The sequence below is a fragment of the Erinaceus europaeus genome, chromosome 8 (assembly GCF_950295315.1).
Source record: "Erinaceus europaeus chromosome 8, mEriEur2.1, whole genome shotgun sequence".
In the NCBI taxonomy this organism is placed as follows: domain Eukaryota; kingdom Metazoa; phylum Chordata; class Mammalia; order Eulipotyphla; family Erinaceidae; genus Erinaceus; species Erinaceus europaeus.
The window spans coordinates 5637375-5661304 of NC_080169.1; the positions used below are offsets into that span (position 1 = coordinate 5637375).

At 41.5% G+C, this 23930-nt stretch overlaps 1 protein-coding gene across 1 annotated transcript in view; it reads right to left on the minus strand.

The window, feature by feature from the left end:
• POU6F2 (POU class 6 homeobox 2) overlaps positions 1-23930 on the minus strand; it is a 591094-nt gene that overhangs the window by 310444 nt on the left and 256720 nt on the right. The window lies entirely within an intron of this gene.

Consider the following 23930-nt stretch of genomic DNA (forward strand, 5'->3'; position numbering starts at 1 on the left):
TAAATACTCAGGACAGTCAAAGTCATTCTGGGAGGTAGATGGCACTATCATCCCTCGTGCTAATAGGCTTACATTATACATCAGTTTGCATGGGGTATGCCAATGCACTGCTTATCTGGGAAATTTCATCCTTTATGCATTGGTGGTAACAGCTAATCTAATTTCCCAAAGCCAGAGAAAGCATGATTTTAGACATGACCAAGTACGTCTATATTATCTGCTAATATGGCTTCATTCCCTCAAGTCTTTCTGTTTCAGGTTCTGAATCCATGAATGTGTTTTACTAAAACAAACAAACAAACAAACAAAAAACAACCTTTTTTAAATGCCATCTTATGCAAATATCCTAGAAAGATCATAGGGATCCTTAAGTACGCTTCCTAAGTGCTAATTAAAATTGTAGCAACCTCACACTGACTCCAGGTAGTCCTACTAGGCTAAGCACAGAACATAAGTTACAACTTTGGCTGGAATCCTGTTTAATGTCAAAGTGTGGAAAATAAAATTCCCTCCAAACAGTGAATTTTCAAACTCTTTTTAAATGTTAGGGCTTCTCTCTGTATGCATTGTTTCTGGACAAATCATAGCAGATAAGATAGTGGCAGGAAGAAACATGAACAATTAAACAAAGCTAGCAGCAATTGTTGAAGTTTTTTTTCTTTCTTTCTTAGTTGTAGCTTTTGTTTTCTTGATGGTTAAAACCCAGTTCCAAACCATCCTTAACAAGGTCCACTTTCCTGATGTCTGTTCTATGAATAGCAAGTGGAAGACAAAATTCACTGTTTACTGACAGGCTATAGACAACCAAGGGGGGGAAAAATATGATTCTCTCACACTTATAAATTTTAAAGAAGGTGTTATTGGCTCATTTAAAACAAATTCTTCTATATATTCTCCAAAGGTACAGAGTGATAAATAATGGAAATGCGGGGAAAAATACTTCAGCACATTAAGCTACAAATAAAATTGACTGCTACATATTATTCAATTGACTTCTATCTCCACAGCAGTGTGTCAATCATAACAGCATTTTATAATAGGATTAAGCAATAAGTGTGCAAAGCCACTATGCAGAAATCTGAAAATCTGATTAATTTGTAATACTTTTTTGTGTGCAGAAAGTCAGGAATGGACATTGCTTGGGGAATACTTACAAGCATTCTATTGAAATTTCTAAATTGATTTGGAGCAAACTAATAAAAACATAGACTTGCTGGCATTTTATAAAGTGAGTTCTGTCAAAATACGTTTGGCATTCTAATGATCGCTGTCATTTAATAACAAGGGTAAGGTGACCCATCAGAAGTTGTCAACGATTCCCCCATAATGTGCGGAGGATCTTTCTTCTAATTCTTTTTATATGCAATTTACTTGTTAGGCTTGAGTAGCCAAGCACATTCACCTGGGAGACATTATGCTGTGCAAATCTCACAGTTCCTGTTCTTAAATAGTTCTCTTATACTTTGCCTTAAAGTTCTTAGCAGAGCTAAGTTAGCATTCTCAGGGTACTAACTGGGTCTCAGAGTGAGACTTTTGGCTAAGCATTCAGATCGGCTCATTCTTCAAATGGTTAAAAAAAATTCACTTTGGTTTAGTTTTTGTGGCCATTTTATTTTTAATTTTTATTTACTTTTATTTTATTTTATTTATTTTTATTTTTGCCTCCAGGATTATTGCTGGGGTTCGGTGCCAGCACTATGAATTCCATTTTATTAGGTAGGACAGAGAGAAATTGAGAGGAAGAGGAGGAGGAGCGAGAGAGGGGGAGGGAAAGAGAGGGTGAAAAAGAAAGGGAGAGAGAGAGAGACTCCTGCAGGTGGGGCTCAAACCCAGATCCTTGAGCAGGTCCTTGCACTTAGTACTATGTGCACTTAACCAGATGCACCACAGCCCTGCCCCTGGCCATTAAAAAACAAACAAACGGGAGTCTGGTGGTAGTGAAGTGGATTAAGTGCACGTGGCACAAAGCACAAGGACCAGACTAATGATCCCGGTTTGAGCCCCCGGCTTGGCTCCCCACCTGCAGAGGTGTCTTTCACCTGCAGTGAAGCAGGTCTGCAGGTGTATTTCTCTCCTTCTCTCTGTCTTCCCTTCCTCTCTGTCTTATCTGACAACGATGGCATCAATAACTACAACAATAAAAAAACAACAAGGACAATAAAAGGGAAAAAACAAATAAACATTAAAAAAAAAGAATTTACAAAAGACAAACAAAAACCTTTTGGTCCTTCCTCCATATTGATCAGGAATGAACTGTCACATCACATCCTGAAAAGAAGGTTTCACAATGCACTGTTGAAATTATTATTTTTTTTTATAAACTTAAAATTTACATATCTTAACTTTTAAAATTTCTAAACCATGCCAGTACCTTTTGGCCTAAACTCTTCTCATATTTTATTTTATTGATTGATTTATTTTTACCAGAGCACTGCTCAGCTCTGGCTTAATGGTGGCGCAGGGAATTGAAACTGGGACTTTGGAGCCTCAGGCAGGAGAGTCTCTTTGCATAGCCATTATGCTGTCTACCCTCCACCCAACTCCTCTCATATTTAGCAGACTCATATTTACACTTGCTTCCTAATGACAAGGCACTGTGATGTTTGGGATCTGTCACGTACAGGCTCTGTGTCAACAAGATTGTGTGTCTGTAACCCATAACTTTACACAGATTACATTTGCTTACATTTGATTCTGTGTTGTCTGGCCTTCCCAGCGCACAGCAGCTTGTTCTAAAACTGGTTATTTTTGGAAACCATGTTCAGAGCAGAGCAGGACAATTCCACACAATTTTATGTGTAAAATGAAGTCTTTCGGGGGTGGGGGAAAAATGAAGTCTTTCACAGGCTCTAAAGAGGATTATGGATGCTTTCCTAACTAGATCAAAAAGTGATGTTTCTTCTTCATGCATGTCTCCATTTTTCCCAAACACATGCATCTCACTTAACCTTGTAGGACTAGCAACTAATACATCTGGCCAAGAAGTGGTGGCTCTCAAATCAGGGGCCCTTCTCAGAATCAAGGAGTGTGGGCCCAGCTGTGACAATGAATCAGTGAGACTAGCTGAGGGTTTCAGAGAGATCTGAAACAGCACTTTCCCAGTTAGCCAAGAGCTTGAGTTTAGCTCTTCTGTGGGTGCAGACATCAAAGCACAAACTTAGCGCACGGGGCGCAAAGCACAAGGACCCGCGTGAGGATCCCGGTTCGAGCCCCCGGCTCCCCACCTGCAGGGGAGTCGCTTCACAGGCGGTGAAGCAGGTCCGCGGGTGTCTGTCTTTCTCTCCCCCTCTCTGTCTTCCCCTCCTCTCTCCATTTCTCTGTCCTATCCAACAACAATGACATCAATAACAACAACAATAACTATAACAACAATAAAAAAGAAAAACAAGGGCAACAAAAGGGAAAATAAATAAATAAATACAAAAAAACAAGTGCAACAAAGCACAATCTTAAATGGGCTGGCCATGTACTTCTTGACCAGGGTCCTAGGAAACCCACTACCTCTCTAGAGACCGAGATGCCTAGAAAACTGTGTGTGGACTAAATTGCATTCAATCTGCTCCTTTCAGACAGCAACTTGAGCTCAACTAGGCAAGACTGTCTACTGCACGCTCCCATTATAAACCCAGCCACTTTGTAAGCATTTCATTCCTATTGATTAAATACTCACTTGATAGAGAGGTTTGGCTTTTTACTTCAGACTGGAAAATCCGTTTAGGATAGAAAAAATAGTAGAAAATTCATTTGACCATTACTATCAGTTAGCACAAACCCTGTAAATATCTTTACCTTATTAGTGCAGTGGAAATCTCTACTTCAATTTGGATATAAAAACAGTTTGGAGGGATCCAAGGACTTGGGTTCAAGCCTCCACTCCATACTTGCAGGGTGGACACTTCACAGGTGGTGAAGCAGGCTTACATGTGTCTCTCTTTCTCTCTCCCTCTCTGTCTCCCCTCCCCTCTCAATTTCTCTCTGTCAACTAAAAACAAGAAAGGGGAAAAAAGAAGCAAACAAAAAAATTAGGGGAAAATGGCCACTGGAAGTAGTAGCTTCTTAGTACTGGCACTGGGCCCCATCAATAACCCTGGTGGCAATAAAACAGTAAATAAATATAAAAGCAGTTTGGTATACAGGTTAAAAGTAAGTGAGGACATCTACATTGTAAACTTTGCTCTGATGTAAGTTTAGCTCTACCCTTTAACTTACCTAAACCTGGGCTTATATTCCAGATTCTTCTGTCATTTTATTGGGGGCGAGTTTAATGGCTTATAGTACAATTGTTTATACACGACTACAGTTTCTCTTCTGCCTGTGATAGGTCTCTGCAGAACACTCACCCTGAATTTAGGTCTTGTTCTACCATAACGCACCAGAACCCCAACACACTCTCCACCCCCTACCCCCTCTCCCAGAATCCTTTACTTTGGGGGTAATATGTCATACCCAGTCCAAGTTTCATGTTGTGTTCTCCCTTTCTGTTTCTATTTCTCAAGTTCCACCTAAAAACGCCTAGGCTCACAGTACCTCCCTCACAAGGGAGGTACTTTTTGCTTCTAGGATTCAACAAATGAATGTATTTGTAAATTTCTTAGAACAGTGCCTGCTTTCCACATAAGCGATAATTCTGTTGACTTCGGATTTAATAAGCTGTAATTTGAAGACTCAGGAGCTATCTCAACTGCTACAGCACACAACCTCACACCAGATCTATAATGAGAGTGACCTACGGAACTTTAGGACCTAAAGAACTTCACATTCCTTAACATCAGTAGATTTTTGAAGGAACATCCACCTGGTGGCTGGCTTATGGGCGTTTTGTTTGTTTGTTTTTTAAGAAAGGAGACATTAGCAAAACCATAGAATAAGAGGGGTACAATTCCGCACAATTCCCATAACCCGATCTCCATATCCCATCCCCGTCCCCCGATAGCCTTCCCATTCTCTATCCCTCTGGGAGCATGGACCCAGGGTCATTGAGGGTTGTAGAAGGGTGGAAGGTCTGGCTTCCGTAATTGCTTCCCCGCTGAACATGGGCGTTGACTGGTCGGTCCACACTCCCAGTCTGCATGGGCCTGTTTTTAATGAAACTTCTGCTTGACTATGGTGGAGGTGGGGGGAGCAGTGGTTTAAGAGGCTTCCCAGGCAATTTTGAATTTCCTTTGCACTGAGGATGCCGTAAGCAGTCGGTTTTGTGGATAGCAGATGGGGCAGCAGCCGACAGTGTCCTCTTGGCCTTCAGAAGTTTCTTCACCTGGAACATCACTTGCCGATGATCCCGGCTGACTTACAGGTTGGCAAAGGGAAGCAGCAAGTCAGAGACACTGTGTTTCACAGTTACAGCTTGTCCATGGTGATTCAAGGAGTGTACAGATGACGTTAAAGGAATCATAGGGGGGTATGCCACACAGAATTTGAAGTAGCTTAATTTTAAAGGAATTTAAAGGAAGCATAGGGGGATATGCCACACAGAATTTAAAGTAGAAAGAAGTGAATATTTTACAAATATAGGAAATCCTGGTAGAGGTGTGGCGAGGGGAAGTCACGAATGGTGACGCTAATAAAAGACATATTCGTCATTTGGTGAACACACTAGGGATTTTTTTTATTAGTGATTTAATATTCATTTACAAAAATGTAAGACTGTAGGGGTATAATTCCATACAGTTTTTGCCACCAGAGTTCTGTGTCCCATCCCCTTCACCGGAAACTGCAGCAGTTCTCCCAAGATCACCAAAATGGGCTGATTCTCTAATTCTCTAATTCTCTACATCTTCCACTGTTTTTAATGGTCCTGCTCTCACTTCCTTTCATTTCCCTCCGCTTCCTTTCACCCCTATACCTATTACTACTCCCAAATGTTTTCCCTCGTCTCCTCTTCTCTCTCAGATAAGAGACATAATGCCTGGCTTCCTCTGGTGTTTTCCAGATTCTCTTCCCTTTCTTTTGGGGTGCAGGAGGTGGGACTTCTGGCTTCTGTAGTTGCTTCTCCATTGGTTATGGGTATTGGCAAGTTGTAGGATTATTTATTTTAAATAGACGGAGGTAGAGAGGAGGAGGGAGGGAAAGAGAGAGAGAGAGAGAGAACCAAAAATTTCTTCAGTGTGATGGGGGCTGGACAAAGCAGTGCACAGTCAAGTGAGTTGTTCTGTCAATCCTCAAATGTTTTTTCACTGAGGTATAACTGGCATATAGCATTATACTAGTTTCAGGTGTACACCATCTGATTCAGTACTTGTGTACATTGTAAAATGATCACCACGATAAGTCTTGTTAAACCCATCACAATGCATAGTTATAAAGTAATTTTTCTTTTTTAAAACTTTTTTTTATTTATTTTCCCTTTTGTTGCCCTTGTTTTTTTTATTGTTGTTGTAGTTATTATTGTTGTCATCATTGTTATACAGGACAGAGAGAAGTGGAGAGAGGAGAGGAAGACAGAGAGGGGGATAAAAAGATAGACACCTGCAGACCTGCTTCACCACCTGTGAAGTGACTCCCCTGCAGGTGGGGAGCTGGGGGCTCGAACCGGGATCCTTACGCTGGTCCTTGTGCTTTGTGCCACATGCGCTTAACCTGCTGCGCTACCGTCCAACTCCCAAAAGTAATTTTTCTTTATGGTCAGGATTTTTTTCTCTTTTATTATTGTCACCATTTTTATCACTGGGGCTTGGTGCCAGTACAATGAATCTACCATTCCCAGAAATCTTTTTTCTTTTCATTTCTTTGTCTTTATTTGCTAGGACAGAGAAAAATTGATAGAGAGGGAGACAGAGAGAGAGGGAGAGAGACAGAGTGGTACCTGCAGTAGATGTTTCACCACGCATGAGGCTTTCCCCCTGCAGGTGGGGGCAGGATTTGAATCCAGTAACACACGCACTAAGACAGGCGCACCACTGCCCAGCTGCCTATAATCAGGATTTTTAAGACTTACTCTCTTGAAAAAATTCATTTAATTAATTAATTAGTTAATTGCGTGTTACTAGGGATCAATCCCAGGCTCCCATTTAAGTAAAGCATGTGTGCTCCATCTGTGCTACGTCCCTGGTCCTTGGCAAGGTTCAACGATGACATACAGTATCATCAGCTCTCCTTGACATGCTGTGCTTTGCATCCCGCTGATGTAATTATTTTAACTTGTGTTTCCCCTTTCGTTATTGTTTCTTAAATTATTTCCAGGAGTGGGATTATACCATATTCACTGTTCTCTTTCTGGTTTATCTCATTTAAAATGGTTCCTTCCAGCTCTGTCCAAGTTGAGTTGAAGATGACTTTGTCATTCTTAATGTTTGAGTATTACTCCACTGTGTATATATAGCATAACTTTCTTAGCCACTCATAACTTTCATAGCCACTGTTGATTTTCAGCCATTTAACCCCCTCCTTATCTCTATCACTATCTCATTCTTTTTAAAAAACAATTTTTAATTATCTTTATTTATTGGATAGAGACAGCCAGAAATTGAGAGGGAATGGGGAAATAGAGAAGAGAAACAGAGAGACACCTGCAGCCCTGCTTCACTACTCACAAAGCTTTCCCCCTGCAGGTGGGGACTGGGGGCTTGAACCCAGGTCTTTCTGCATTGTATTGCAACATGTGCACTCAGCTGGCTGTGCTTACCACCCAGCCCCCAAACCTGTTCTCTGTATGTATGAGTTTTTTATGTTTGTTTTAGATTTCACATGTAAATGAATCATAGCTATCCCTCCTTTCTCTGACATTTCACTTAACATAATATTCTTTTAAAAATTCTTAAAGGTTATTTATGCATGACAGGAAAGAGAGAAATTAAAAGAGGAAGGGGAAACAGGGAGAAAGAGAGACACCCGCAGCACTGCTTCATCACCAGTGTAGTATACCTTCTCATATACTTGACCATCAGTTATGTCTTCTTTGAAAAAAGACACCTGCAAGTGTAGACTGGGGCTTGAAGCTGGATCCTTGCACATCATAATGAGTGCACCAAACCAGTGTGCCACCACCCGGCCCTCAACATCATATTTTTGAGATCAACTGATGTTGATGTATATGGCAAGATTTCATTATTTTTTTTATGGATGATTAGCATTTGATTTATATAAACTTCACATTTCATTTTTAAAGAATTCTTTAAAAATTTTGTTTATTATCTTTATTTATTGGATAGAGACAGTCAGAAATTGTGAGGAAGGGAAGGCAGGGCACTGGTAAAGAGACAGAGAGATGCCTTCTGCGTCACTTGAGAAGCTTTCCCCCTGCAGGTAGGGACCGGGGGCTCAAACCTGGGTCCTTGTGCACTGTAACATAAACGCTTAACCTGCTATGCCACCACCCAGCCCCACAATTTCTTTATTCATTCACTGATGGGCATTTGTGTTATGCATGTATCTTGACTATTGTAAAACAAAATGTTCCAATCAGCATCGGGGTGCATATATATTTTCGAATTGGTATTTTCATTTTCTTTGGACAGATACTCAGAAATGAAAGAGCAGGATCAAGTAGTAGTTTAATTTTAATACTTCAAGGAAACTCCATATGTTTTTCTCAGCAACTACACAATTTATATTCGCACCATCAGTAGGTGAAAGATCTCTGGGATCCAAATCCTCATCAACACTTGTTCGTTCTCGTCATTTAAGTACTAGCCAGCCCAAAGCAATCAAAATGTCATTGTGGTTTGGGCTTGAATTTCGCTAATGACCAGGAATGTAGAGTGCCTACTTCATGGTCATCTGTTATATCTTCTTTGAAAAACCATTCAGATCCTCAGCTTGCTGTTTGCTATTTTGCTGTCGAGGAGCTAAAAACTCCATTGACTTATTTTTGAACAGATACAGCTCAGCTCTGGCAATATGTCAGTGATTTGGGGCATAGAACCAGGGGTCTCTAGAAAGTCCTGTATACACTCTTCCCACCCACTCAAATCTCTAGCCCTAAAGCATATATATATATATATATATATATATAGAGAGAGAGAGAGAGAGAGAGAGAGAGAGAGAGAGGAATCAGAGATGAACCAGAAGTTTGGAAACTACCACTGTCATAGTAGTTAGTTGTCTTTTCCCTTTATGTTTAAATTCTTCTTCTTTGTTTACTTTAAACATACTTTTAATTGTTAAAATACCTGCTTGTCAAAGTGTCATTTTAGTCAACATCTTTCTAGTGTTTATGTCACTGGAACATGCTATAAGATGCCTGCAGAATTCTGTTCTAGAGGCACTGGGTGACTAGGAGAACTGAGAAGGGTGATTCTGGACCCTGTAAATACCTTTTCAGTGACTTCACCTGGAGACAGTCTCACAAATTCTATACATCATTATTTTTTTACAATGATTTAAATTTTTTTTATATTTCTTTATTTATTTTCCCTTTTGTTGCCCTTGTTTTTCATTGTTGTTGTAGTTATCATTGTTGTTGTTATTGATGTCGTCATTCTTAGGACAGAGAGAAATGGAGAGAGGAGGGGAAGACAGACAGGGGGAGAGAAAGACAGACACCTGTAGACCTGCTGCACTGTTCATGAAGTGACTCCCCTGCAGGTGGGGAGCCAGGGGCTCGAACCGGGATCCTTACGCTGGTCCTTGCACTTTGCACCACGGGCACTTAACCTGCTGCGACTCCCAATAATGATTTTTTTTTAACTAAGGCAAATCAGGCTCTGCACCTTTTTGTTGATCTAAAAACACAACAGATGAGAGAATTTGACTACACAGTTTTAATCCCTCCCCATATCTTTCAGAATTGACTCTTCTAAATATCTCATTTTAAGAAATAAGCATAATATTCTTAATCCTGAGAGGGTGGACACTTTCCAGACGATGTCTCTGAAGCTACATGACCAGAGCCAAATGAGACTAAAATAGGACAGACGACAAATGAAAATTGTGTGTTCCGAATAAATCAGCTACAATTTCCCCCCCCATATGTCCACTATCTAGCTCTCCAGTGCCACTGCACAAAATTTCCTTGTTAATGGTAAATGCATTTTTAATGAATCATGTTCTTTAAAGGGAGAGTTTGGGTTTCAGTCCTGTAGGCATTAGCACAAAACATAATCACATGAAGGTCACAGGAATCCCTTGGCTTCTTCTGGTATTCATACCCTTCTTACATGTTGTATGCAACTTCTTCACTGGTGACGCAAAGGCTGCTTATTGTAAGATGGACAACTGAATGCATTATTATTTCATGTTGGACACCTGAACCCAGCTAAGAAGGGCAGAAGGCCCATCTAAATGAAACATCCCCATTTTTAATTTCTTCAAGATTACTAAATGCCAAGGAGGGAGTGGAGGTGTCTATAAAATTCTTTTCAGAGCCACTGCCACTGTTTACCACTTTTTATTGCCAGTCAGGATTTCTTTATGACACTGGCCACACACATATTTATGTAAGAAGACTTTAGAGATCCTCAGGGGAATTAGAGATGCTTAAGGAATAAGAGGTATATTTTTCTTCTGAACTGACTTACAAATCATCGATGCAGCTAACATATGTCATTGCCAGTGATGTCATGAATATACTACTTGCTGGAGAATTAAGATAAAGGACCATTTTGTGGGGCTGGGGTGGCTGAGTACATTATCACAGGCAAGGCTCTGGGCTCCAGTCCTGGTCCTCACCTACAGAAGGAGCTTCTGGAGCTTCTGGAGAAGTGATGAAGTAGTGCTATGGATGTTTCTCTCTCTCTCTCTCTCTCTCTCTCTCTTTTGATAGTCCTGTCCCCTCAAAAATTTTCTCTGTGCTATAAAATAAAGGGAACAAACAAACACACAAAAAGGCTGCTCATAACAACGGATTTTCCTGCAGGCAACAACCCTGGTGTCAGTAAAAAAAAAAGTTTTCTATCAATTCTCAATTAAATATTCTTTACATGGAGACTCAAGGCATATATTCCTCAAAGGAGAAGTCATGTCTTTTCTTAGGGACACAGCTGACTCTTGAAAAACAAGAATGAAGCATAATGGTTCTACAAAAGGCTTTCCTGAGACTGTGAGGTCCCAGTTCAGTCCCCAGCACCAGCATAAACCGGATCTTATCAGCGCTCTAGTTTCTCTCTGTCTCTCTCTCATTATGCAAATTTTCAGGGAAATGGAGCAAGAACTTTAGATTCCACGTCTGAATAAGTCGGTTATGGTGCAGGAGAAACAGTGTATCACTAAGACAGGGAAAAGAAAAGGGACCCCTACCCCCACATTGATGTTGTAACCCATCCTGCCCACCCTGAGACAGACTGTAACATAGTTCTAAAAAAAAAATAGTTCTCCAGGGAGCCTCGCAGTGGCACAGTGGGTTAAGCAAACATGGTCCAAAGCGCAGGGACCGGCGTAAGCATCCCGGTTCGAGCCCCAGGCTCCCCACCTACAGGCAGTGAAGCAGGCCTTCAGGTATGTATCTTTCTCTCCCTCTCTGTCTTCCACTCCTCTCTCCATTTCTCTCAGTCCTATCCAACAACAACAATGATAATAAACAACAAGGGCAACAAAAAGGGAAGAAGTAAAATAAATAAAATAAAAAATAACGAATAGTTCTCCAATATTCTTATAATAATGATCACAATAATGAAATATGACAACTGCTTTCTTAATTTAAGACCTCCGTTCTTATATAGTGTATTTATTTATTGGACAGAGACAGAGAGAAATTGAGAGGGAGGGGGAAAGACAGAGGCAGAGAAAAAAAGAGAGACACTTGCAGCACTGCTGCACCACCTCTGAAGCTTCCTTCCTCCAGGTGGTGGTGACTAGGGCTGGAGTCCTTACACGCTAGAACATGTTTACTCTTTCAAGTGCGCCACTGCCAGACTCTCCTAAGATCTCCATTTCCCCAGTGCTGTCTTTCGTCCACCAATATCTGTGTCATCTGGCAACATGTTAGAAAGGTGGACTTGGAGCTCACAGACCAGCAAGGTCTCAGACCCACTCAATCAGAACAGGTAATAAAGCCCCCTCGTTTTTTATATTATTGATTTAATAATGATCGACAAGTCCATAGGATAAGAGGGGTACAATTCCACACAATTCCCACCACCAACATTCCGCATCCCATCCCTTCCACTGGAAGTTTTCCTATTTTTTATCTCTCTGGGAGCACGGACCCAGGATCATCATGGGGTGCAGAAGGTGGAAGGTCTGGCTTCTGTCATTGCTCCTCTCCTGGACATGGGCGCTGGCAGGTCAAGCCATACTCCCAGCCTGCCTCTCTCTTTCCCAGTGGGGTAGGGCTCTTGGGCAGGGGTCTGGAGAGGTGAGGTTCCAGGACACATCGGCAAGGTCTCTGCCCGGGGGAGTCAGGTTGGCGTCATGATAGCTTCTGCAGTTAGTTCATATCTACAGTGAGGTGGAAGAAGCATTGGGTTTGAGTTTTTATTCGTTCCCTTCTTCCCATCTCTTTTCTCCATGCTTCTTTGCTTCCTTGGCCTTTTTTTCTTCCTTCCTTCTTTTCTTCCTTCCTTCTTGCCATCCTGCCTTCCTTCCTTCCCTCTTTATTCCCTCTCTCTTTTCCTCTTTTCCCTTCTCCCCTTGGTGATATTTAAAGTATAAATGCATCTAAAATGCCTGACTTTTATCAGACGTTCACAGTAGACTGTAATACTCTATCCCACAAAAGTAGGGGCAGGGGCAGAGGTGGGGCAGGGGCAGAGGTGGGGCAGGGGCAGAGGTGGGGCAGGGGCAAGGGCACATGAGAATGTAGGAAAAGAAAATGTCCGAGTGGCATATTCTGAGTCACAGTAATAGCCCTTGACCACTTCTCCCCCTGTTCATGAACGTGGTGGGGAGACTCCCAATGAGGAGGCTCACAGCAGCAGGAAAAGCTGATCCTACATCCTTAATGCAAAGCAGTTTTGTCCTTTTTTTTTTTTTAAAAAAAAAAACAACACAACAAAACTGATGCCAGATGTAGTCCAATATCCTTGCCCTGTGATTTGTGGCAATTTTCCTGACACTTTGTTCTTCCATATCCATATCTTTGCTTTTCCCATTTGTAAAGGTCCATGAAAATACGAGTCTGGTCTATCCATTTCAGTAATTCACTCTCAAAACACCACATTCTTTGCAAAAGTAGCTGGAGCGCCACTTAAAAAAAGGGGGGGGGAGGGGGGTAAAATTTTAAATCCTTGAAAGCTGAAATAAAACTGCATTTCTACTCAGAGACGTTGAAAGGGTAGCATGTGCAATCAGCCTTGCGTGCAACTAAAGATTGGTGAAAGTGGGGTCATTTAGAACTCAGCAAAGGACAGGAAGGAAATACCCCCAGAGGAATTACATTACATGAAATTGTAGCATCACACCTAGTTAGCAACCTCTTACTGTAATGGAGCACCTATGACAGCATGACAACACAAGATTGTGCAGGAGAGAAGGCTGTCGCACAACTCCCTATGAACAAATTACCAAGTGCTACAAAAGTCTCAGTGCAGGGTCATCAAACACTGTGTCTGCAAGATGAAGCAGAGCTAGGATATGCAAATGCAAACGCAAACGCAAACTCACACCCATCAATAGATTGTTAGGTGCAGTTTTTTTCCCCTCTCTGATAAGTTGGTTCCAATAAAACAAACTCCAAGCAGCTAGTCCAACTTATCATACATGTATCTCTGACCATCTTCCCTCTACTTAGTCTATTTATTTGTTAGCATTACTGTAATTGAAAAAGTACCTATTGGTAAAAGATGCTATTAACTTGAGTGCATTCATAGCGTGTTTTATCACTAATAGACTTATTATCACTAATAGACTTATTGGATTCTCTTATCCTTTAGCAAAGCATTATTCTGTTGCCCTCTTGTTCTGAAGATTTTGTTCCATTTAAAGTCACGTAGAACAAAAGCTTTGCAGTACTTGTTCAGTTTTTATCACTTGTTCAATTTCTATCACTACATCACACAAAATATGTAGCAATTTCCATTTATTCTATCAGCCGATTTTTGGATCTATGTCAGAATGCATAAAATAAATATATACTTGTTAACTGTGGCTTGGATTATAATTCAGGGCAAAGACAGAATTTAAGTTTAAGTACTTTTACAATTTACTTATTGAGCCCCACCCTACTAGGAAAAGAGAGAGGCAGGCTGGGAATATGGATTGACCAGTCAATGCCCATGTTCAGCGGGGAAGCAATTACAGAAGCCAGACCTTCCACCTTCTGCAACCCACAATGACCTTGGGTCCATACTCCCAGAGGGATAAAGAATAGGAAAGCTATCAGGGGAGGGGATGGGATACGGAGTTTTGGTGGTGGGAATTGTGTGGAGTTGTACCTCTCTTATCCTATGGTTTTGTTAATGTCTCCCTTTTAAAATAAATTTTAAAAAGTCAACAAAAAATTTACTTATTAAACTTATAGTTCACTTTAGGTTGGGTTAGAATTGAAACAAACAAAAAAAAACCCCAGTTGACTACTAGTTACAGGGTGCAAAGTAAAATAATGAAAGAAGAGGAGCACCACAATTAAAAAATATATACTCGGGGTCTGGGTGGGTTAAGCGCACGTGGCGCAAAGCACAAGGACCCGCGTAAGGATCCCAGTTCAAGCCCCCGGCTCCCCACCTGCAGGGAGTCACTTCACAGGTGGTGAAGCCAGTCTGCAGGTGTCTGTCTTTCTCTCCCCCTCTCTGTCTTCCCCTCCTCTCTCCATTTCTCTCTGTCCTATCCAACAACAACAACAGCTATAACAACAATAACAGTAACAACCACATAAAGGCAACAAAATGGGTAAAAATAGCCTCCAGGAGCAGAGGATTTATAGTGCAGACACCTACCCCCATCGATAACCCTGGAGGCCAAAAAAAAAAAAAAAGAAAAAGAAAAAAAATCTTATATTGTCAAATTCTTATGTTCAAGGCACATGTATCAAAACCAAGAACATGCATAATGGAAGTCACTGTGCTCTAGTCAAAGCCCATCATGCAGTTGAACTAGTGTTTCTGTTTCCTCCTCCTCCCTTTCCCTTCTCCTGTCACCCTCTTCCACCCCACCTTACTTCCCCTTCCCCATGCTTCCTCCCTCAGCCTCCCTTGGCCTCCTTCCCACCTTCTTCTTCATTGCCAGTTATCTTGGGGGGCTGGGTATCTGTGAGGCACTTTCCCTGCTTTGGGGGCCACTGTCTCCCTTTTCTTCTCCTTCTTCTTTCCTTCCTTCCTTTCTTTCTTTCTTTCTTTCTTTCTTTTTTGATAGAGACTCACATTAGTGGAGGTGGGGGAGGGAGAGAGAAAGATAAACACTTGCTGCCCTGTTCCACTGCTCCATTCCTAAAGCTTTCCCCCTGTAGGTAGGGAACAGGGCAATGGTGATACGTACATTCTGCTGGGTGTGTCATTGCAGAGCCCTGAACCAGCATTTATACACACATACAGATAGGAGGGAGAATCCACACTAGGAGAAGATCACAAGGTGTTGCATTGAGGTATGGCTTAAAGGATTTTGGGCATACATTAAGTGATTTGGCAGAGGGGTCAAGGAAGTAGGGCTTTACTCTGGATGTCTGGGCAATTTTGATACTTCCTGTGTAGAAGAAGTGAGGCTGAAGCTGCAACTGGTAAAAGAACAAGTTTCACTCTTGTGAATCAGAATGATCACTCAGTCACTGTGAAGTGAGGCCAATGAACATTGTTATCCTCTATCTTCAGAATATGGAGTGATCTGGGATTTGGTCCTGGTGCAATTGTTAGAGTGGTGTATTTTGTCCTGGTGCAATTGTTAGAGTGGTGTATTTTACAGCTGATACACTGAGAAGTTGTTTGGCTTAGCAGGGGGGGGCACAAAGGAATAGCCATGGGTCCTACTGGGTGTAAGGGTCTGCCTTTTGTTTTTAAGTTTTGTTCATTTATTTATCTAAGGAGAGACCAGAACACCTCCTTGGCTGCTCTTTTATTTATATTTAAAGATCTATTTTATTTTACAAACATATACATACATCTCCAAAGCATGCTGGCCTCTGTGGTGCTGGGATCACACTCAGATCACATGTTCACACGTTCCCTGCTCTACTTGGTGCACGCCCCCTCCTAAGCTATTCGTTTATTTCAAGGAAAAATTTCTTTTTGAGGGCATACGCCCGTCAGATGAAAGGCACAGATGTTACTATATAGTGCTGACTACAAAAGTTTTGCAAAGGAGAAGTAGTTAGTAATGAAGCATTTCTCCTGGAAGTTTCTGCTAAAAGTTAAAAACAAAAACAAAAAACTTCCTGGTCCATCTGGTGGTCTGGAGGCAGAGAGTGATGTTCTTAGTGTAGACTTAATTCTAAACAGTGGGTCATACTGATATAACAAAAATAAATGTAAGTATTTATTCTAGATAAATTTAAGTATTTATTCTAGATAAATGTGAGTATTTATTCTAGATAAATGCGTTTATTCTAGATAAATGTAAGTATTTATTCTAGATTCTTTGCACACACACACACACACACACACACACACACACACACACACACACACCAAGAAAGGGATTAAAGAGCAGAGTCAGATAAATCAGATTCTGTACAAGTCAGGAAAATTCATCCACATTCTCCTATAACCAGAAACCATGAAAAGAAGGAATCAGGAGTCTTAAAAATAATATTCTGATGAGACACTCTGAAGTCACTATGTCTTTTCATCTTTGCTTCACTTGTGGCTTCTGAATGACTTGGGACAAGTTATTCAACCTTTCTGATCTTATGTATTCTCCATTGTAAAAATCCAGGTTAATAAGAGCATCTGCAGGATAGTTGTAAAGTTGAAAGTTAAAATAGATAACCAAATGAAAAGAGTTCATCATCAGTTATTATTGGAGTACTATTAAAAAAAAGGCATTGACTTACAATTGTCCAGAAGCAAATAATGCTAATAAAGGATGAAAGAGGAATGGTAAAAACAGCATTCAGTAAGGAGACTCTTCAGAGGATTATATCAAATCAAACACACGAGACTAATAGTCAAGAATCAGTTCAGGAATGGAGAGAATTGTAGGTAGACTGAAGAATATTACAATTTCTATCATCTAAATCACGACATCAAATAATCCCTCTGATTTCACATCCAGTTTCTCTAAACATCGTATCTCCCAAGGGTGCCCCAAAGTCCAGTATCTCCCCCTCTTTGAAGCACTGGTGTCTCCTAACTCAAAATTACCATTGATATCCGTTTTTTTTCTTTTACCAGAGAACTACTCAGTTCTATTTTACGATGATGCATAGGATTGGACCCAGGACTTTTTTGCCAAGGGTATGAAAGTCTTTTTGCATAACTGTTGTACTATCTCCTCATTGATATCCATCCTTTTGAACACACCTGCTCAAGAAACAAATCTCAAAGTACCTGTGACTGGTTTCTGCCTCAACCCTGGAAGCAGGCAGCTATGAAATTCAAACTATGGCATATCAGTACTGCTGACAAAAGACCCCTGCTTGTTTCAGCTTTCTCACTAACACTCATTCAAGCCAGAGACATAGGCACACTTTTTTTTTTCCAGTCTCCTGGTCTACCCTACACTTACATGGAAATATGACCTATAAATACTGCCACTGTGCCTAGCTCAGGAGATGTCCTCCCCTTTGGGCTTTTCCTCTCAGAAATGAAACCGAGTCGAGAGATGGAGGGCAATGAGTCTGGAGTGAGACAGCAGCCCACATCAGAAGAACTGCCAGTGAAAAGGCTGGTGCTAGGAACAGCCAAAGTGTGCTGAAGAGATACGTGGTGTGGAGCGTGGACTCATGCTGGGCTTCTGGTCTCTACCCTGAGTCAGTCAATCTTTCATTGTTTAGGCAAAAACAGCACATCTCTCGTAGAGCGAGCCTCACACACACCAATTCGCATGTGTAAATTGCATCATCACACTTTTAGGCACAAAGTCAGTATTCAGTGAGTGTGAGCTTCCTCATAGCTTTGCCATTATACTTGAAGGAAGACAGAGTCCCACCCTTTGGCCCACACTGTCAGGTGTATACCCCAGCAGAGCTCTCAGACAGAGAGCAGAGGGCACTGTAAGCACCAGACTGATAAACCCGGTCACAGCTGTTTGGTCTGACAAGATGCTGAGCCTTCGCCTCAAATGGTGTCAAAGCCTTCAGGGCAGAGAGAGCCCACAGGTGTGGCAGACACAGGCACAGAGACAGGATGAAGCAGTACTGACCAGATCTCTGAGTGGTTACAAAGGGTGGGGTTAGGACAGGCGCTGCTCAGACACAGGCAAGAGGGAGCTTAGGACAAAAGGATATGCTGGTTGGTATGCGCAAGCAGTGGCGAAACAGAACAAAGCAACTGCATGTCCAGGTGTAACTTTCAGGACAGTGTTTGACTTTGACAGTGTTGGCAAAAAAGGACTCCTCTTGTGCCTAGCCATATTCTGGTGAACTGGTTTGTGTCTGAATGTGGATCTGAAGAATAATTAACTCTGCTTCCAAGTAGAGCATAAATACAGAGGAATGTGGAGGGGGACTCAAAAGGTACTGGCCAGTTAACAAATAAGGGCCAGGTAGACGACAAGCACAAAGGAGGGGAGACAACTGGAGCAAATACTTAGTGATTGCTCAGAACTCAGCCTTGATTCTGCTTCCTCTCTTTTCACTATTACTGTGAAAAATGGCGACTAATCCCTAGCACTGCAAAAACGGTATCATCTGTTTTCCATCTACACCATGCCTCGGCCTCGCGTGAGCTTAATGTGCAGCTTGGCGGTACGAGAATCCGGCATGAAGCCCAGCCAGTCTATCTTGGCGTTACTCTCGATCGCACTCTGTCATTTCACGAACATCTCATAAAAATTGCAGCAAAGGTGGGCGCGAGGAATCACATCATTGCAGACTGGCCAGCTCCTCATGGGGCGCGAGCGCTTCCACACTACGATCATCATCTCTGGCATGATGCTATTCCACTGCAGAATACTGTGCCCCAGGATGGTTCTGTAGCCCCCATGTCCACTTGGTCGATTCCAAATTACATTCCTCCATGAGGATCATTTCTGGAACCATCCGTTCCACCCCGGTTCCATGGCTGCCAGTTCTTAACAACATCGCCCCGCCAGATATTCGTCGGGATGCGGCATCATCTAAGTTCATTTCCCACGTCTACGCTCGACCGGACCTGCCAATATACGCGGATATCTTCGCCCACCCTGTCCAACGCTTGACGTCTCGTCACCCAATCTGGTCCCCTACGCCTACACTGAACTTCTCTGTTCCAGACTCTTGGAAACAGAGTTGGCAGTCAGCTGAGGTCAAGAACAAACACCTCATCACAGACCCCTGCGAGCGTCAACCGGCTTTGACCTAGCACGTTATGATTGGGCCCTCCTCAATCGCTATCGAACAGGCCATGGCCGGTGTGCCGCTATGTTCCATCGCTGGGGAGCCAGAGACGACCCGAACTGCCCCTGCGGCTCCAGACAGACTATGACCCACATAGTCAACGACTGCCACCTCTCCAGATTCAAAGGAGGTCTCGAAACTTTACATCAGGCTCAACCTGATGCTGTTGACTGGCTACGGAAGAAGGGCAAACGCTAGAAGAAGAAGAAACTATTCAGTAGTAACCCTTAGCATGGGGTCTATTGCCCCTCTGAATCCTTAAACATGGAGTACAGTATTGTTAATTATATAGAAACAATATGACATCTACAGACCCCTTTCATCTGGTTTAACTAAAACATTGCCACCATTACACATGACTTCTCTTTCTCTTTCCCAACATTCTTGGGAATCACCATTCAAACCCATGTTACTATGAGTTTGATGCTCACTTCCACTTCATGTAAGCAGAATAATTTGTCCTTCTGTGACTGTCATTTTACTTAACTTCAAGTTCAGTGATGCCACACATACCAGGATCTCTCTCTCTCTCTCTTTTTTATTTATGAGTTGAATGTAAGGTATTTTCTTTTCTCTTAATTTTTTCTTGAAATTAGTGACTTAATATTGATTTATAAAATTATAAGATAACAGGGTATAATTCCACACCATTCCCACCACCAGAGTTCTGCATTCCCATTCCCTTTATTGGAAGCTACAGTAGTTCTCCCAAAGCTGCAGATATAAGTCAACTATTATTTCTATAGCTATCTTTATATATATATATATCCCTTTTTTTCTATATTCCTGCTTTCTTGTCTAAGGTACACCTATATCTATTACTACTTCTAAATGTCCTTTCTTTTTTCCTCTTATTTCTCTAGGTCCTGATGGAAATGGAGTTCAGAGCCCTCTGGTCATCTTCTCCCCTGTATCTTCCCCCCCACCCCCCCACACCATAAGTATGGTCCAAGAGTCTTTTTGGGGTTGAGGAGGTGGGAGTTCTAGCTTCTATAATTGCTTCTCCACTGGATGTGGGCATTAGCAGGTCAGTCCATACTCCCAGCCTGTTTCTGTCTTTCCCTAGTAGGGCAGGGCCCTGGAAGATTCCCTTTTTAAAGACTTAACAATAATGTCTTCTGATTATATAATCTATCTGTATAGCCATTCATCTGCTACTGGACATGTAAGTTGTTTCCATACTTTGATTTTGTGGGCAATGAGATGTCATCTCACACCTGTTAAGACAACTCATAAAAAAGTTAAATGTTAATGAGGCTGTGGAGGAATTGGGATTCTTGAGCACTACTGATGGGACCGCAAAATGTTACAGCTGCGGTGGGAAACAGCATGAAGTGTCCTCAATAATTAAAACACGGGAGTCAGGAGGTAGCGCAGCGGGTTAAGTGCACATGGTGCAAAGCGCAAGGACTGGCATAAGGATCCCGGTTCGAGCCCCCGGCTCCCCACCTGCAGGGGAATCACTTCACAGGCAGTGAAGCAGGTCTGCAGGTGTCTTTCTCTTCCCCACTCTCTCCCCTCCTCTCTCCATTTCTCTTTCCTCTCTAACAACGACAACATCAATAACAACAATAATAACTACAACAATTAAAAAAAACAACGAAAATAAACAAATATTAAAAAATTAAAACACAGCTTGTTTATAGTCCTAAAACTTCACTGCATATGTATATCCAGAGGTACTGAAATCGGGATTGCAATGTCATTCTTTATTCTCTGACCTTGCATGTATTAGGCAGTTCATTTCCTGGTACCACATAAAATGGTAAAGTGGTGCTTTAGTCCCTCTGAGAGAATATCTCTCAGTAAGAAAGAGAGAAATTCAACACACTTATGTTCATACAGCCCTGTTCACAATAGACAAGATGTAGTCACATTTTTTTTACAGCTGCCTTTTATCTGCATTTGTATTCTAGTAGCAATCTGGTCTTTACTCTTCAGAAGTGTTCTCCTTGGGGGATACTGAGTTCCAAGTCTGTTACTGACAGTGAGTTCTAGCAACCTCATGTGAACACTGAAATGCTAACAGTATTCTTTTTAAAATTAATATTGTTGTTGTTATTGCTGTCATTGTTGTTGGATAGGACAGAGAAAAATGGAGAGAGGAGGGGAAAACAGAGAAGGGGAGAGAAAGAGAGACACCTGCAGACCTGCTTTACCAGCCTGTGAAAAGACTCCCTCGCAGGTGGGGAGCCAGGGGCTTGAAGTGGGATCCTTAAGCCAGTCTTTGTGCTTTGAGCCATGTTTGCTTTACCCGCTGTGCTACCACCAGACTCACAACGGTATTCTGGTATTCTTTGATCATTCATTCTTCCTAGTTCTAGCTTTCTCTAGGCGGAGGATATTTTGCAAGATGCAAAGGACACATAAAAACAATGATGTTGGGGTTCCCGGAAGATGGCGGACTGAGAAGCTGCTAGTGGCTTGAGCTCTGACCACATCTTCTGGAAATGGTAAGATTTTCTGCCTTTAGTAGGCCAGTCAATAAGGGGTCCTAGCGGTAACATCAAGGAGGTGACTATAACTTAATTTGGGTTAAAAATTAGAGTAGAAAAAAAGGGAAAAATTTTTTCTTTCTTTTAAATTATTAAGCACATCTCCTCCCCCTTCCCCCCCCCCAGTAACCAGTCCCTGGGGACCAGCTCCTAGCAGGCTCCCCTGCTGAGCTTCTTTCTTTACCAAGATTCCTGTCCCACCAGGGAGTATCATTCATTCTAAGTCTATACCCTTCTGAAACCTCTGGCCTTTTTTTTTTCTAAGTAGCCAACCCCCCCCACCTCACCCCACATAGCTAATTAAATAATTAAAGATAAATAAATAAACTCTTTCCTTTCACCGTTCTTTTATGACTGTTCTTTTTCTTATCTTTTTCTTTTCTGTCTCTCTTGTTATCCTTTCTTCCTTAATCCTACAGCTTCCAAAGCCACAGGCCCCATCCCCCACACCACCAAACAGTGTGCTTTTTTGAACTCACTGATACACATTTGGAAATTATTTTGGGGAAGAATTCTGACTCAGAGTTGGACTCTCACTGCGAGTATCTCTGCTCAACTTCCCTTCCTCCTTTAGCTACCCCTAGAATACACAGTAGATAGTAGATTTGCATAACTGTCTATTTCAGCCATCCTTGTCTAGTCCTGAGGTTTTTTGTTTATTTTTTTCTCTTTCTTAACAATCAGTTGCCTCTGATCACAAGGTTTGAGGTAATCTGGGACAGGGTTTTTTTTTTTTTACCCTGCTCTATTTTATTATTAATATTATATAAAGGCATATATCTTCCCCCCCTTTAGGTTGATCAGAATTAACTCTTAGGGTATCTTTCATTGCTAGGGTAGTGGGCATCTTAGCTATTGTGGGAGGAACTTGTCTCATTACTCCTACATCCTCTACAGACTCTCTCCTCCCTCCTCCTCCTAGCTAATTAAAAAAATTAAATTAAACTAAATTAAAAATAAAGTAAAAAAAAACCTTCCTTTCACTGCTCTTTAATTACAGCTCTTTTTCTTATCTTTTCTCTTTTCTCTTTCTTGTCTCTTCTTTTTTTTTTTTTATCTTGTCATACACTTCTTCCTTCTTTTTTGCCTTTCTGAATTTGTGAATTATTTTGGGGAAGAAATCTGACTCAGAGTGGACTCTCTATGTGTGTATCTCTGCTCTACTTCCCTTTCCTCTCTTGTTACCCCTAGAATATACAGTGGATAGTAGATTCGCGTAACTGTCTATTCTTGCTATCCTCTCTTTCTGTTCTCTTTCTTCCTCACTGGGATTTGGTTACTGTTTTTTCACGGACTGGAGAAATTGTTTGGCTAACTGTTAGTGATTAAACTGCTTCAATACTTGCTTCAGATGCTACTGTAATTCCTGAGGTTGGTGAGTGCAATTGTCATAAAGGTATTTAGTACAGTGTTGCTTGTACTCAAGACACAACAACTGAGGAACAACAGAGCATAAAAAAAGAAACGCATGAATCAAAAAAATGGGTAGATCAAAAACAAATAAAACTGCTACTCCAATGAATGAAGACAAGAGCCCAGAAGAAACTACAAATCAGCCAGAAGTAACCATAGATAAGAAAAGTATGCAAGCAATAATAAACTTATTAATCACAGAAATGAAAAAAACATTGGAGGAAAGGAATGGCAGTATTAGGGAAACAACAGTTGAGACCCCCAAGGAAAATACTGATTATCTTGAGGCAATTAGAGAACTGAAAGCTGAAATAGCTGTAATGAAGAAAGAAGCTGAGGCAAGGGAAAGCAGACTAACAGAAGCAGAAAACAGAATTAGTCCGACAGAGGATGAGTTAGAGAAAACTAAGAAAGAGGTGAAAGAACTTAAAAAGAGATTGAGAGACAGTGAAAACACCAACAGAGATATATGGGATGATCTAAAAAGAAGTAACATTCGCATAATTGGCCTGCTAGAGGAAGAAAGAGAGGAAGGGGAAGCAAACATTCTAGAGGAAATAATACAAGAAAACTTCTCAGACCTGAATAACAGAAAGGACATCCAGATTCAAGAGGTCCAGAGAGTACCAAACAGAATCAACCCAGACCTGAAGACACCAAGACACATCATAGTCACAATGAGAAGAAGTAAGGATAAAGAAAGGATCCTAAAGGCTGCAAGAGAGAAACAAAAAGTCACATACAAG